Source organism: Panthera onca, chromosome B4, assembly GCF_046562875.1.
Source record: "Panthera onca isolate mPanOnc1 chromosome B4, mPanOnc1 haplotype 2, whole genome shotgun sequence".
NCBI lineage: Eukaryota > Metazoa > Chordata > Mammalia > Carnivora > Felidae > Panthera > Panthera onca.
This window is the reverse complement of record NC_138345.1, coordinates 103,560,058-103,577,930: the sequence shown is the minus strand read 5'-3', so window position 1 is coordinate 103,577,930 and position 17,873 is coordinate 103,560,058. Positions and strand designations below refer to the sequence as shown.

Genomic DNA, 17,873 nt, shown 5'->3' with positions numbered 1-17,873 from the left:
TGAAAATAGTCTAAAATTATATAGAGGTGAAGAATGTACAACTATGTGAAAATATTCAATTGTACACTTGAAATGGATGAATTTTATGACGTGTGCATTATAACTCAATAAAGTTGTTACAAAAAATAAAAAGGATGGAATGATAACTTTCAATGTTTGGTGTGTATAGGAAAGATAATAACTTTGGATGCAAGGGTATAAAGTTTTCCTTAAATTTTTAATATGTTTAGGGGCACCTGGCTGGCTCAGTCAGTTAAGTATCTGACTTCGTCTCAGGTCATGATCTCACCGTCCGTCCGTGGGTTCGAGCCCCATGTCGGGCTCTGTGCTGACAGCTTGGAGCCTGGAGTCTGCTTCAGATTCTGTATCTTCCCCTCTCTCTATCCCTTCCCTGCTTGCGCTCTGTCTCTCTCTCTCTCTCTCTCCTTCAAAAATAAATAAACATTAAAAAATTAAGAAAAATTTTAATATGTTGTTCAGTGGAAAGTTTCATCATTGTCTTCATTTAGGTTGCAATAACAGAAACACCATAGACAAAATATATTTCTCACTGTTCTAGAATCTGGGAAGCCCAAGATCAAGGCACCAGCAGACTATGTGAAGGACCACTTTCTGGATCTTCTAACCGGTTCTCATAAGGTAGAAGGGGCAAAGGAGTTCTCTGGGGTCTCTTTTATAAGGACACTAATCTCATTTGTGGGAGCTTCAGCCTTGGGACCAGATCACCTCCCAAAGGTTGCATATCCAAAGGCCATTACATTGGGGATTAGGATTTAAACATGTGAATTTGGGGGAGACACATTCAGTCCATAGCAATAATGAAGTTACAGAGCACAATTTTTAAAAAGAATATAAAAAATAAAGTAGGGGAGATAAGGGCCCTAGGGACTAAACAAAGAGGTGGTTGAAGAAAACATCTCAGAGACATTGCATGTATGTCCCTGGTTTATATTGCCGTAAAGCTATCATGTCAGAGAAAGTAAATATGTCCAAAGTAACTTTGAAACTGGGCAAGAAATATTATTAAGATAAAAGGAGCTCACTAAGGAGATTAAAACATATGGTCCTTTCCTGTTGTTTCTTAAACTTCCAAACTTTACAAAGGCATTTGGATGATAGAACAAAGCATAAAAACAGAAAGAAAACTGAAAGGAGCCATTCACAGTAATTGAAATAGCCAAATGTAAAATGCAAATTGTCTTTAAGGCACTGGTTCTGTGCTTTGAGAATGCTTGAAGGTTTTTTAAGAGGAGCTGGAGATGGGCACGATTTATATGGATAAACAAGAGATTTAAATAAAAAAGAAACAACATTACTTTCCACTTATGTGGTACATTCAAACCTCTCCTCAGATCTGAGGGCCAATTATATACATATATAAGAAAAGCTAAAGAAAACATTTGAGTGTGTTCTTTTTGTGAGAAATACATTGTAACTACAAATCAACCTCTGCATCGATCCTCATTGTCTTATATAATTACAGCATTTCTATCTGCTTTGTCCACATTACAGTCTTATTCAAAATAGTGTTCATATCAATACAGTTCCTCTTGGCCAGCTAACCTGCTGGCATTTAAACAATTTCCGGCCTTGAATATTAATCTCAGAATTATTAACAAGGAAGATTGGGGAGGTGATAGGTGAATTCACTTTTGAACAGTGGATGAAAAGCTGATATGGTCCAGGGTACATCTTTAAAAGCAGCTTTTTGAGAGTTGGAGATAGGGCCGAAAGAAAGAGAGGTGGGCTTTGAAATCAAGCTCATGAGGGAAAGTGGCCTGTGTATTGATTCTCTATTCTTAGAGAGTAGTATCTTCTTCGTAGAGATACAGGAAAGATTAAGTAAAATGATGTTAGAATTAAGACATCGGGAAGTTCCTGGAGAAACATTTTACTCTGCCTGACTCAAGTATTTGTCAGTGGGCTGCAGGTTATAAGGTAATTCAAATTTTATCTGCCACTTCCTTCTTGCCTTTGTTCCCCACATCACTATGGAGGGGAGGGTGATTTGGGGGCTCCAGGAAACTGAGTCTATAGGTTTTTGGAGATTAGGCTATTAATAGATTGCTTTTTCTTGTAATTTAGTAAGGTGTTTGTAAACTGATGGAGACTCTATCAGTTTAACCATTTGCTTTCTGTCCTTTCCTTTGTCCTTAGGCAGCCAGAAGTGCCTGAGGAAGGTCACATGTATCCCACCCTTGGGGGGAGGGTTAATGCCAGCTTGTGCTTGGCCCTCAGCTTGCCTTATGGTCCCTCATCAACTATATTTGCCCCTCACATGTGAATAATACCTGAATGTTGACAAGTGTTTCATATTTACGTAGGATGTGGTCTGGTCTTGCTATCCTACAAAGGAAAGTTAGGTACAGAGTCGCAACAGTGGCACATATTATAGCAAATTTTCATTAATATAATTTTCATTCCTCCCTTCCAGCTCATAGGTGTCATGAGATCAGTGTATCTTCTTCCTCATCCATTGGTCTCCTAAATGCACTATGCGATCTCTGGTAGGCTGCAATACAGAATGCATATTGGTTCAGTGACTGAGATATTCAGACTAGGTATGCTTTCAGCAGGAAAGGGTACAGTCTGCCCTTACACTGGCAGAGGCAGGGGCTCTCCTGACTGCTCTACCAGGCAAAAGCTCAATGGAGGTAATGGTGACAAAGAGGTAGAAGTTTAAGTAACTGGAGTTACAGAACGTGTGTGTGTGTGTGTGTGTGTGTGTGTGTGTGTGTGTGTGCAGAGTGAATAATGGACCCCACAGCTTTCAGACAGAGCACCTAGAGAAACCATTCCTTTGGGAATTCTAGCTGGGGTTGGATATGCTGTTGAAACTTGATGAGCTATCATACTATGGGGGGGCTTTTTGGCCAAGAAGCTGAAAACGTTTTATGCAGAAGGAGTGACGTGGGAGGTCTCAGTGCAGTGGAGTTATAGTATAGGTACTTTTGAGGTGGATTTAGAGCCTAACCCTTATTTCATGGCATTAATGCCTAAGAGCACGAGCCTGATTCCTGTTCAGCGGGGCCTCAAAAAGGTATTGACAGACTGGAAAGATAGATGCAAGCAGTCAAGGTCCTCTCCATACTTTTTCCAAGAATAGTATGCATGTCCAGCTGTGCACGCAAGATTTAACTTAAAATCCTGTAAGCATTTACCTACTGTGTGCCAGGTGACATTTTATCTTGTTACCTCCTCCCAGGAAACAATTTATTTATATTCATTAGGTTTGCAGAGGCTGATTTATTAAAACAGAATGGACTAAATCCTTCAGGCAAACAGAAACATTTTATAATTCTCATCCATCATTTGCTCTCTATTAGGATTTTTATAGTTTTCAAGTCAGGAGGAATAGCGAACACATTTACTACATGCCAGACACCATTGCAAACAGTTTATACAGATTATCTCCTTTGACCTTCACACCAGCCTATTCCATAGGTACAATTATAATCCAATTTTACAGATGTGGAAACAGAGCAAGAGACACTGTCATTTAACCAAGGTCACACAGGTGCTAAGTGATGGCTCTAGGATTCAAAGTCTGTGGGCTGATTTCAAGGGAGGGATGCTTAAACTGCGGCCACACTGTCTCCCGGCACCAAGTCGCTAGCTACCTGAAGGTTTCAACTTTGGTTTTAAGTTTAGCATAGTAGTCCTCAGATTTTAATGCATTTAAGAATTAGGGCATAAGGGGTGTCTGGGTGGCTAGTTGGTTGAGTGTCCGACTTCAGCTCAGGTCATGATCTCACGGTTTGTGAGTGTGAGCCCTGAGCCGGGCTCTGTGTTGACAACTCAGAGCCTGGAGCCTGCTTTGGATTGTGTCTCCCTCTCTCTGCCCCTCCCTAGCTTGTGCTCTGTCTGTCTCTCTCTCAAAAATAAATAAACATTAAAAAAAAAAAAAAGAATTAGGGTATAGACCCAAATCAAGTTTTATAGATGATATAAAGGAATTCAAGGACAATTTTTGCCTTACTAGCTGACTTGAGAATTTAACCCTGGCAAGAAGCAATCTCACTGTAATGTGCAAAATCATAGCCAGCCTGTGAAGTAAATGTAATGTAAGTAGAAGCCAGCCCTCCCTAATAGGGTGCTTGGACATGCTAACTATTGATAACTTATCTATTTGGGCCTAGGCATTTTTTAGGTACCATTAGTGTGCCTGCGGTATTACAGTTAGTATATGAAATGCAAAATGTAAAATAAGTACTTAGAAATGTATTTTTATTGGCACGGCCCTGTTTGAATGGCTCAGAGTGGGGCTTGGCCCAGCAGCGGAGGGACGTTCTAGGCTGCCGGGCGCAACTTGTCAGCCCCGGGGCAGGGCTGAGGTGCTGTGGTACCAAGAGACGCCGGTATTTAAGACATGATGGCATGTGAAGCCCAGAGTGTTAAAAAAAGAACTTATTGTGATACTATGGAGGCCTATTCCACCGGTCTTCCTAGAAAAAGGGTCTCTAATTTTACTAATAAGAACATGAAGGAGGGAGGTTAAGAAATCTCCAAAACAGTTGGCTGCTTACATAAATAGAACAGTTGGACAAGCTGTGAAAAGCCCAGATAAACTACGTGAGGTGATCTATCGCAGAACGTGCATCATCCTTTTCCAAATCTTTGTTACAGAAAAAAGCAGTCCCCTAGAAGTGCGGGCTGCGACACGGCAAATAAAATGAACTGGCTTGTGCAGGCCACCCACCTGAAAAATTACGCCATGATAGTCGAACATACTTGCTTAACTCCAGTGATTCTGGTTCTTCACAGACAGAAAGCCCATCATTAAAATATAGTGGGTTTTTCTCTGAGGTTTCTCAGGACCATGAAACAATGGCACAGGTTTTGTTCAGCAGGAATAGCTTTAGCGTTCTGGAAAAAGAGAAGTATGAGTGAGCTTGTAGCTTATTTGGTAAGGATAGAAGACCTTGGAGTTGTCATGGATTGCCTTCTTGTGCTCACCAATAGTTTACAGAAGGAAAAACAATACATCTCACTTGGCTGCTGTGTAGATTTGTTACCTCTAGTCAAGTCCCTACTTAAAAGCAAATTTGACAAATATAGAATAGTTGCTTTAAATTGGCCTCAGGCAGAAATAAAAAGGTGGTGGTCAGAAATATCATCCAAATCAGAAACTATAAATGATGGACATATTCAGATTTTAAAGCAACAATTAAGTGGACTATGGGAACAGGAAAATCACCTTACTTTGCTTCCAGGATATACTGGTAACATAGTCAAGGATGTAGATGCTTATTTATTGCAGTTGCATTGAGACACAGTCTACTATAAAGAGCATTTGATTATTTAAAATGTCCCCAGACTAAGATTAAAAAAAAAAAAAAAAGTCTCATCTGAGAACTGTGAATTGCGCAAGAAATTGAAACCTTTTTTTTCCCTTAAAAAGCCACATATGAAACCACTAATGAAACCCTAACAATCTACGTCACACTGAAGTGGAAAAATATACAAAAGGAGCAGCTTCAACTTCAATGAGGTGAAAGTGCACAGCGAAGACTGTGGCCTTTGCTGCATTTGGGACTAATATGGTTATTTGGTAACATTGTTCAAGAGCTACTGGGTCTTAATGCAATCCTGCATAAGAATATAATTCATGCTAGGGGTGCCAGGGTGGCTCAGTCGGTTAAGCGTCCGACTTCAGTTCAGGTCATGATCTCAATTTGTGAGTTTGATCCCCGTGTCAGGCTCTGTGCTGACAGCTCAGAGCCTGGAGTCTATTTCAAATTCTGTGTCTCTCTGGCCCTCCCCAAGCTCGTGCTCTGTCTCTCTCTCTCTCAAACATAAATAAACATTAAAAAATTGTTCTTAATAAAAAAAAGAATATCATTGATACTATGTCAGAAAGAAGACAGGACTTATTACTAGGAATCACAATGACCAATCATTGTGACTTTTTTGAAGATTGTGTTTTATAAGAAAACACTTAAATGTGTGCAGCCATTTTCTTATTTTGAAAAGATTTTGCAAGTTTAAACTGTCATAGGAAATAATCAATACTAAAAATCTGTTGTCCACACTGAGATACTGTGTATACAAAATGCCTTAATTACTAATAAGCCAATGTGTATGATATGAATATCTGTTTAAAAAATTAATACCAACCATGCTTCTGGCATGATAAAATTATGGAATTAAATCAGGGATTTGCAATCAGGTAGAATATTGTTAAAACTTATTCCATACCATTTTTAAAACTTGAGAATATTTTTAGTATCTCTGATTTTTTTTTTGCCAGAATCGTGTCATGTATGTATGTGCTATTCCTATATAAAAGGAAAAGATGAATATATATCTGTATGAATGCTTAACTAGAAATGTCCATGTAGTTGGTTAATTTATATTCACTTTTTATTGTATGTAGAGTTCTAATATTTTCAGTTCTGTATCATTTAAGCTTTCTTCATTTGAGTAAACTCACTAAATATTTCTAAAAAAAAGAAATGTATTTTTGTCAATATCGCCTTTTCAAGCAAGCCTTAATCACTCTTCATTAATTTATTCACTCATTTATCCCTTTACTCTTTCTCTCCTTTCTTTCCATCTATTCATAATTCATTTGTTACTATGTGCTGGGTATGTGGACCAAACAAAACAAAATAAAATAAAACTCAAACATGCTCAGCTTATGCCCTTCAAATGACTAAGAACCAGCTACCTTTCTCAGTAGTGCCTTCCCTCCTAGGAACATGCCTGGGTGCCTGGGTGGCTCAGTCAGTTAAGCATCTGACTCTTGATTTATGATCTCATGGTTTGTGGGTTCCAGCCCCAAAACTGGCTCTGCACTGATGGTGCAGAGCCTGCTTGGTATTTCCTCTCTCTTTCTCTCTCTACCCTTCACCTGCACATTTTCTCTCCCTCAAAAATAAATAAATAAATGAATTAATTAATAATAAATAAATAAGAAACATGCCAAATATTAATCAGTGGAACTACGCCTTTTGCCTAAAGCCATAGAAAAATTTAAGATGCATAGAATTATGTCTTGATACTTATATTTTAGAATTCTAATGGATAAAATTGCGGCAAAATAAGAGGATTAAAATAATCTCTTTTGAATTTGGTACATGTATTTGCTTGTCATCATAACACTTTCTTTTATTGCTAAATAATAGAAATAATGTGTTTAGCTCTTAAAAACGTCCATCTGTTACCAAGCTAGGATATCTGTATTCTATTCTATGCAGTTATCTGTATTCTATTTTTATGTTTCCACATTTAAAATTTCCTTAGTAAGAATTCCTGGATTTTAATTTCTAAATGTTCCAACATTACAAATAGAATTACAAAGTTTGATGCCCAAATGCTATTCTGTCCAAAAGAAAATTTCTAAGTCATGAATATTACCAGAATATTATTAAATGAATCTTGTGAGAAGAATCCAGGCCAATAGGATGAGGAAGTTCAACCTACATATGATTCTGAAGGAAACACATTTATATTCCCTCAATGCAATAAAGTGATGCCCATTGGAAAAGATCTCCGTTAGTGGAGACAAGGATATTGTCAAGTTTTAGAAAGACATCTTAATATATTTAAAATTTTATGATGAACTTGTAGTTTGTATATCCAGGAAAATGAATGTATGACTCACGTTTTCCATATAGATAAAACAACGATCAAGATCACTGATAAGTTTATGAACAAATATATAAGCTTTTTTACTGTAGAATATACACAGTTTTGTAAAACTTAAAAAACAATTTTAAGTGATTGTTTTTAAAAAAAATTTTTTTTAACGTTTTATTTATTTTTGAGACAGAGAGAGACAGAGCATGAACGGGGGAGGGGCAGAGAGAGAGGGAGACACAGAACCGGAAGCAGGCTCCAGGCTCTGAGCCATCAGCCCAGAGCCCGACGCGGGGCTCGAACTCACGGACTGTTAGATCGTGACCTGAGCTGAAGTCAGACGCTTAACCGACTGAGCCACCCAGGCGCCCCTAAGTGATTGTTTTTTTTTATCAAAATAGGCATTTTCTGACAGAGAACTTAAATTGTGAGGTGGGCAAGGTAATGACAAGTTTTTTTTAATTTTTAATGTTTATTCATTTTTGACAGAGACAGAGCATGAGTGAGGAGGGGCAGAGAGAGGGAGACATAGAATCTGAAGCAGGCTCCAGGCTCTGAACTGTCAGCACAGAATCCGACATGGGACTCGAATCCATGAACCATGAGATCATGACCTGAGCCAAAGTCAGACACTCAACTGACTGAGCCACCCAGGGACCCCCATACAATTTTAAACATGTAAGTGATGACAAAGGCCTATAAATTTAATTTGACTGTTTCACTAAACCACCTAATAAAATTTGGAACCCAATGGAATGTTCTTTTCCAGAGCTCTCTTTTAAAGGTGAAGAGACAAAAGAAAAGTAAGTTTTGTTTATTCCTTTTTTTAGTAATTTTTGCATTTAATAAGCATGACAATTTACAGTTCACAAAAGGTTGTTTTATATTTCTCTTTGCCACCTTAACTTCATCAAGATTTGTGTGTTTCCAAACTGAACAATGGAATGTCTTAAAATATAGACATTTGGAAAGGTAATATTAATATCAATAAAAAGGATAAAAATAAAAGCAAACATAGAAGTGGAAATTTGAAGAATGACAGCGTGAAGAAAAGAATACATTAGTAGATGGAAAGAAAAATGTAGCTATTTTTTAATTTACATAAATATTGACTTTCTGAATTAGCAAAGTAAACAATGTTGATAGTAATCTGAAGTCTCAAATTTAAAGACAATGTCAACATGAAATTGATGATAATTAGGTAGTAGTATCCTAGTACATTATTATAGTATAATCAACATCTAAATCACATTGTAAAGATGAGGACTCAGATAATATGAAAGCCAAATTATTGAAACTGCGTATTTGAAGTCAAAAGTTCTTTCTTAACAGGGAAGAAATTTCTATAGTCATTGAGTAGGTGGATCCCAGAGGACTAGAAAACTACTAAAAGAGAAAAATGACCTGTCAGATAATAATTAAAATTATCTGCAGGCTTAGCATTGGTGATATACCACAATCTTTAGAATGCCATGGAGACATCTAGTAAAATACCTCTTTCTTCATAAAATCTATTTTTCAAAAGGTTACTTGATAATATTTTCCATGAAACTGTATTTCCAACTCTATATTGAAAATGAATAGATGAATGGCATTTTCTTTATTTTGAAACTGTCTTGAAAGTCAACTTTATGGAATATATTTCTTCAATAACCCAAGGAGTTAGGGGAGGAAAAAAATCAGACATGGGATGTAAATAATAACAAGTGAAGAAAATCTAACAAGTATAGAGATGAAGGAAAATTGAAGGGCAGAAATATAAATGCTGTAATTTTATCTCCACTTTTTCTCCTGAATGATGTTGAATGCAACAATTAACCTGGCACTAACCTCCACCTACACTTCCCATTGACTCAATGGGAGCTCTTTACAGAGCTACAATTATGAGCTGCACATAATACAAAACTGCTACCTTGCTCATTTACCATCTCTCCTATTCTTTAAATATTTTATCTCATCTACTAACATGAAGGTTCCACTGACGTCAAGTGCAGATATTTTGTATCTTAAGAGCTATAATGTTTATATACATCCCATATGAAAATGAAAGATAAATCTCATGTCTTTGCTTAAGATATGTCTTACACACATGAATCTTTGTCTTATATAACCACTTGTCTGAAGACAAATGGCAATCACTGTGCACTAACACATTATGATGCTGAAAGTCTCTGGTAGGAATGTTGTCCAAATAAAGACTTGGGGTAAGGAGAGGAAGATTTCTCCTACCTGATAACATAACCTCTACAGGCTCAGTGACATGTTCCATTTTTTCCCGGGTTTTGTCTCTAATCTAAAAATTGGTGTTAATAGTAATTGTAACAAGAACGACATAAGTAACTCCGTGTATGCGCCGCCATTTAAATCTCTATAGCTATTCTCTCTCCTCGCCTAGTTCATTTGCTTCAAAACATTTCGACTGAAGGAACATATCATGATTTCAAAACTCATCTGGGAATGAAGAGGTTTCCTCGATAATTTCCTAAAGCCTTTCTTAATGAGCATCTTATCCTCGGTGTAATACCATATTTTGTTTATATCCTATCCACATTAAAATTTCTCATCTTCCAATAAAGAAAATGGTAGTCAGTGCCATCAAACCAATGAATCGAGCTATAGTTTGGTGTAAAGGTCTGTATCTATAACCTCAGAATGGATTTGTTGTCTTCAAATGTGACGTGGCTAGAACATCCCTCACTGATATGGATAATTTTGACTGTTTTATCCAATTTAGAACTTGTAATCATTTTTCTGTAATAAATCTTAATATACTATTTCAAGAAGAGCCACATATGACTTTCTCACTCAAAAAGCTCTAAGGGCCTTCTGAATAAATTCTAAGTCCTGAGAGTGACTCCCAAAGCCTTCTGCAGTCCCTGCCATTCCCCTTCCCTGCCAGTTTCTTTCTCATCTTAACATTTGTTTACTTCATGTCTTCCATGTTCTAGTAAAGTGAACTGTTTCAACAATAACACGCAAGCCATTGTTTCCTGACTCCATTTACATGCTCTGTCAGTTTAAGTAAAATGTCTTCTGATTCTATCTCCATCTAAAAAATCCTCCTATTTTTAGATACCCAGCATAAATGCCATCTCTTCTATAAAGCCTTCCATGTTCCACATAATGCTTTGTTCATATGTCTTGTATGTTGCATTTACCACACACTACCCTGTTGTGCATATAGCTGTAATCTCAAATTTAATCTCTCTGGATCTCATTTACCACTGTTGGTTAGATTTGATGTTCTTTACCATCTTTTATGGCTCAAAAATATCATTATATTTTATTTTGACTCTAGAGAAACACAGTGGATGCAACTTGTTCAATTATATCTATGTCAATATCAATGTTGTCTTTTTTAAAAATAATTAGATTGCTTTCTCTCTGGGTAGACCAAATAGAGTACCGGCACATGTATTTACTAAGTAAAAGCACTTAATCTTAAGGAAAAAGAAATCAGCTTCAAACAAATATTTTAGTAGGCCTAGTATAATTTACAAAATGTTAATAATAAAAAATATAGGATTAGTATGTATTGCTTCAGACAAACGATGGCCCTCCCTATTGGAAACTCCTGGCCAGAAAGTACGCCAGAGTTGAGTGTTCCCTCCAGCCATGTTTATTCAGTCAGATAGTCATGATGGAAAGATGACTTTCACAAGATTAGTTCAGTGCTATAGGAAGGAAATAAGGACACTAAACAATGGCTAAACCATAAACTATAGAATGTTATGATCTACTTTGAAGAACATTAAAGAGAGTAATTCACAAAGCCATTCAGAGTCCACAGTTTGGCACTTAAGGGATTCGAGATCAGAAGACCTTACAGACCCAGTCATTATCAGTGAACGCAGGAGAAAAATCCCTCTAAGACTGACTAAACCTGGACCTATATCCACTTTTATCAACTCTATAAAATAGTTGCTTCAGATAGTCTCTACTCTTCCCAGACCCACTTTTATCTCAACAGATGGGCTTGTTTCCTACATCATTGAAATCATAGAAGCCTTGCAGTGGGAGCTTTGCCAATCACTTCACAAACTCTACAAACCTGCCTGCAACAGCTTCTATTCTCTTCTCTTATCAAGACCTATCTTGCCACCTATTCTCTGGATCCCTCTTACCTTCTCCTGCCCTCTTGATAACCATATGCTACCTATTATTGTTTCTCCTGTATCTTCAACCTTCCATCCCTGGTAGCTACTTCTCCCTTAAAAGTATTTAAATATGCTCAAGGATTTCCCTTAACACACCATAAATATTTCATCTTTGGAGAAGTTTTTTCTGAATCCCCAGATTGGTTTAGGTTATAGACTCATTGCACCATGTACTTTCCTTAATAGTATTTATAACTTTTTAAATTGAAAAATAATTCAATAAATACCAATTAATTCCAGTAGGGTACTTGTTGTCTTAAAAACTGCTTTATCATCAAGGCTTAGCACATGGTAATCACTTGACATGAAACCACAGAATGAATGAATGTATTTTCCTCTCTCTCTCTCTCTCTCTCTCTCACACACACACACCCTTCTGAAACAAATGGCTTGCATAAGTACTTGTAATAAAATTTTCTCCTAAGCTTTAAAAGAAGCACCAATATGTTGACTGTTTTAGTATTTGCAGAGTGGTATAGGAAGGTGTGGTAGAGAGAGAAAAGAGGAAAGAGTCCGTGGTGGTGGTCACTGTTTACTCTGAATTGCCCATATACACGGACACCCATTCCCTTGGGAGGCCTTCCCCTGTATTTTCCAGGGATCAGGGAAAACAAGTGCCACTGCTTATTAAAACAACTGTATACGAAAGTATGCCTTACATTAAAGCTCCCCATTCATTTTTCTGTATTATCTCTTTAATATATAATTATTTGTGATAATGTATGACAGCAATTCATTTGCAAAGTTCAAAACTAACTTTAGTATAGAAATTCAAAAGTGAATATTTATGTACACACCTACATATACATGCAACACACACACACACACGGTTAAAATGGAAACCAAATAGAGATTAAAATAAAAATACTAGTAGTCTTTTAGGATAGAGATGATTTTTGTAACTCTGTATAAATACCTATTTGACACTGATTGTAGTTGCAATAAATATAAGACCAGTAGAGAGCACTGCTTGCACTAAATTTTTAAATATTCTTTCGAATACTAACTAGTAACAACATTTAATGAAAGGATATTATTTTTCATCTTAAATATTACTTATGTTTTTCTCCAATTAATAATCAATGTGTTCTTTTTATTTGAAAAATAAGGTACTTAAACATCTCCTTTTGTTTTCATGGTGTTCCTATCTCATTTCATTTGGTGGAAATAGAAAAATCAATTAAAAAAACATCTAAAAGTGTATTTTTAAGTTTTTAATTTTCACTTGCTTTAGACATATATACTGTCAGCTTCTTAGGTGAAAATTATGGTAATCATCATTGACTTTCTGAATTGCTGGACGGTGCATCATACCACATATTTTAGACAGAATAATGGACATCAGTCTTTGGCAACTAATTTTTTTAAATCACTTTGTCATCTTAGGTTTCAAAAATTCAATTAAATATAACATTTCTGTAGCTAAGAGGTATCAGCTGGTGTATGATAGAATGTTAATGGAGCAGGAATAAAATAGTCACAGGTATTATAATCTGGAAGCATATCATTGAGAATGGCCACATTTAGCATTGGATTATACAAAAGTACAAAGCTTTCACTGAGTGGAATCTACGTTCATAATGATGATATAAATAACAAAGATTGTCAATTGTAGCACTGTTTGACATAGAAAAAAAACCTAGAAAAAACCTGGAAGAATACCTGTAAGAGCCTATTTCAATGGAATTTTGTGAAGTACTTAAGAAATGTTATATATATCTATATGGATTGCTATGAAAATATCAGTATATAAAATAATCAAGGTGTAAATATGGTGTACAATATAAAGCTATTTGAGCTTTTATTTATTTATTTTGAGAGAGAGAACACGTGTGCATGAATGGGAAAGGGGCAGAGAGAGAGGGAGGAGAAAGAGAATCCTAAGCAGGTTCTGTACTGTAAGCATAGAGCCCACACAGGGCTTGGTCCCACCAACCGTGAGATGATGGCCTAAGCCAAAATCAAGAGTCAGATGCTTAATCCACTGAGCCACCAAGTGCCCCAAAGCTATTTGAGTTTTAAAAAAGATATGTGCATACACATGTGTGTATCTATAGAAATTAAAATATTGTATATAATATTTAATATATGTATAATATATAATATTTAATAAGATACATATAATAATGCAATAATATAATATAATGTGACATAATATGTATAATTTTTGGAAGAATACACCAAAAAAAATCCCTGTTAACATTTATTGCTTGCAATGAGTGAGAGAGCTTTTGCAGTACCTTTTGAGAATTGTTTTCCATGTGCATGGTCTTACACTTAAAATTTCAAAACAAAATCACTTGTTAAAAAGAGAATACAGAAACCATATAAAATATTTAATAGTTTATTTACTTGTCCTAGACGAACGGTAGAGATTTGTTTACTCTCCCCATTTATCTGCCAAAAATATTTGTTTGGCTTGATTCGCCACTACTGATCAAGGCAAAATTCCAGGTGACAGGAACGTGAAGATATTTGGAATTAAAACCATTTCTATTTGCCTCACTTTTTTCTTATTCTAGTTAAATTCTCAAGAAGCCAAAATACAAGTCATAATTGGATTTATTATGTGAGTACATGTTTTGAGTAAGAAGTAAAATTAAGAAATCTTTAAAAAAAGGAAATTTCTCAGAGACACTATTTCAGGAGGCAGATCTACCTTGTAACTACAGACTCTGGAAAAGGCAAAGTGAGATTATAAGTGTCAGAAAGGGCCACTGACATAGGCAAGTGGGTAAGAGTTCATCCAGTACCAGAAAGGCAGGGAAGGCAGAGAAGCTAAAAGAGAGGAACTTAGTTTAAAAGAGCATAATTTGGGGCGCCTGGGTGGCTCAGTCAGATAAGGGTCCGACTTCGGTTCAGGTCATGATCTCGTGGTTTGTGAGTTCGAGCCCCGTGTTGGACTCTGTGCTGACAGCTCAGAGCCTGGAGCCTGCTTCAGATTCTGTGTCTCCCTCTCTCTGCCCCTCCCCCACTTGTGCTCTGTCCCTCTCTCTCAAAAATAAATAAATAAATATTAAAAATAAATAAAAATAAAAAATAAAAGAGCATAATTTAATCCAACTGCTAAATTACAAAAACAAACAAACTAAAAACAAAAACAAAACAAAACAAACAAAGACAAAAAACAAAACCAAAAACTTAATGCTTTGGGTTGGGGTCAGAAATTTAAATGCAAACCAATTAAAATTGTAGCAATTTTTGCTTTAAATTAGAGCACTGGAGGATAAAAATGAGAGTTTTAAGCTCTGTTCTGAATGTGCTGTCCATGCTAATTTTGCATTTTGCTGTTAAACTTGCTAATTACTGACATATATGTCCCTCAGCACACCTACAATAAATTCTGTTACTAGCCTCAATTACTGTACTGTATCACAATCTGGGAAGAATTCAAGGATGCCCTTTTCATCTGTTTCTCCCTAATATCCTTAATTAATTCCATAGCACCAGAATTAGAGAAAAATAAATAAGTTGAGCTGGATATTTTTTTAAGTCAGGATTGAGGTGTTTTTCAATAAAAACCCATGTAAATCATATTTTAATTGAAGCTGAGAACCTAAACAAACAAACAAACAAGCCTTGGCCACAGTGCCCTCTTCAAGGATCAAGGTAAGAGTGTTCTCTTTTCACCATAGTCAGATTCTCCAACAATACAGATGCCCAATTACAGTGATCGTATTCCTCCTTTTTCTTTAGTTTCTCATCAAAAGATCCTGGCCCACTTGGTTAGCAATCCTTTGATTCAAAACCGCAAAGAGTAGCTTCCTGTTCAAAAGTATAACATTTTATGCTAGTCAGCACTCCATCAACTACGGGTAGATTTGTCATTTAAACAAATTTTCTATCAAGTACAATGTGACCTATTTTCTGACCATTCTAAAGTTGACTTACCCCCTGAGGCATATTTCATCACACCTTCCTTTTTTACTTTTTTTGTGGACTTTGTGGTGTGCTGGCAAATGTTTAACTTTCCGGGGTGGGTGGGGGGAGAAGAAAAACAAAACAAAAAACTTCGCATAGAGTATTTGCCAATGCACAGGGTGTAAATGCTCCCACCGTGGCCATTTGTACGTGATGTCACTGAAAGCAATATTGGAATATTATGCACATAATTGGGTCTTGTGAACAGTGCGAACAAGTTTCAGCAGGTCACTGTTTGTGGTTGTTACCACTACCTAAGATTACTTGGTATAATGACTGTTTCTTCGTAGTTTATCTGTTTCCCTTCATAAAAACTAAGGTGCATAAGAAAAGGGACGTATCCTATTTTACCATCGAATCTCTCCAGCCATAAAACAGTGCCTGGAGCATAGCAAGGACATAGTAAGCAGTTTTTGTAAAACACGTAATTCTCCACTCAAAATTGAATGTATTAAATGTTAAAAAATGTAACAGTAATAATTGCTTTTATTGAACCTTTCCCAAAGGTTGTGAGTTTTAAACATTTGGAAATATCTCCTAAGTAGATGTGAGAAAGAGATAAGTCCAGTATCCCTTGTAAAAATCATTTTATCTTGCTTCTCTTAAATCTCTTAGGCTTTCTCAGTGGTGTATATATGAGGTTGGGATGCATAAAGAAAAAAAGAAGAAACTTGTGAGCTTTGAATTTAAATTTCATTATAAAAAGATCAGTCACAATTTGCAATTGTGAAAACAGAAAAATGTTCATTTCAAAATGAAACAAAAACATCGTTATATTCAATGAGTTAAATAGGCATAAATAAAATACCCTAGTACCAGAAAGACTTTGGACTTATTATATGTGCCATTGCCTGTGGCAGAATCAGAGTACAAGTTAATTATTATACTTATGATTTGCAGGATAACTGGTAATGTAAAAAAATGCAAATAAGACCATACCACTGAGGAAAAATTATTCATATTTCAGATTTCTGTCTCTCAAAGTCTTTTTTCGTTTTTTTGGAAAGAAATAAAAAATAATTAGAATTGACTTTTTGTATTTTTATTTCATCTTTAATTTTCTAACATCCAACTCTGAATTAGTAACTCTTCATTTCATTCTGATGCGAGTGATTTTTAATGTAGATGCTACCATACAATGTTTTTTCTTACCTGCATTGTATTGGTACATTTCATTGTATGACAGACACAAAGTAGTTCATAAAAAGGTTCATTACATTTCTGTTAATTAGATTATCTTTCACAACCTGACTGTCAAAGGCCCTCTTTAGGTTTTTCTTTTACTCCAGATTAAATAGCTTTTTTCCCCCAAATATACACCATGTCTGTTCTCCCATCCGTGGTTTTGCTCTCCTGCTTCTGGGAATGCCCTTCTCCCTATCACTGTCTTTTGTAAACCTAATGTTATTCTAGACCCAGTTCAGTCATCAAATCATTCATTCTTTGCACAGCACTTAGTCACTAATTGATCTCTTTCATGTTTGTTTATTACTCTGTTTATTGTCTTTTTCTCTCCTGCAGAATATAAACCAAGTGAGAATAATTGTTTACTGCAATATCCCAGTGCCTAGAACAGTGCCTAGTATATAGCAAGTGCATTAAGCATTTGTTAAATGAACAAAGTAATAATCAAAACAGATCCAAGGATTAAATAAATTTAGTAGGATTCTATATTTATGATGACTAAAAAAACACAAACATTTACATTCCAAAATATAGTTTGGCACTTCATCTTAATCTAGTGTTATTTTGACAAAGCTGTGAGAATCAAGGAAGATAATGTGATATCTTGAATAAGTCAAAAATAATTTTTAACACCTAAGGTTGAAAGAACTCCAGTTTCAAGGTGCTATTTTCCTCATATGAAACTGTGTTTATTATACTCCATTTATAATCTAACTAAACTCATTTTCTTGGTATACTAATTCTTCATGCAAACACTCACTTGGTTTTGTCATATAATTCAAAAAGATTCAATTAAGTGAAACAGACCTTAACATAGGTTTGAAATACTTTTTTAGAAAAAACAGATTTTATATTTCAAAGTAGGTAGTCATTTTAATATTAATCTATATGGATATAGAATGGATTCAGGATCACAATTCTTTTCTCCTTTGACCTAAATTTCTTCCATGCATTCCTCTCTTTGAGGTTAACTCAAGCATAACAAAAAGAGAGAAGAGATATTTTATACATACATTACATATATATATG

General features: G+C 35.7%; 1 pseudogene; it reads left to right on the top strand.

Annotated features, from left to right (window-relative positions):
* Nucleotides 1–4,372: 4,372 nt before the first annotated feature.
* Nucleotides 4,373–5,269, top strand: LOC132694018 (KATNB1-like protein 1 pseudogene; annotated as a pseudogene).
* Nucleotides 5,270–17,873: the final 12,604 nt, after the last annotated feature.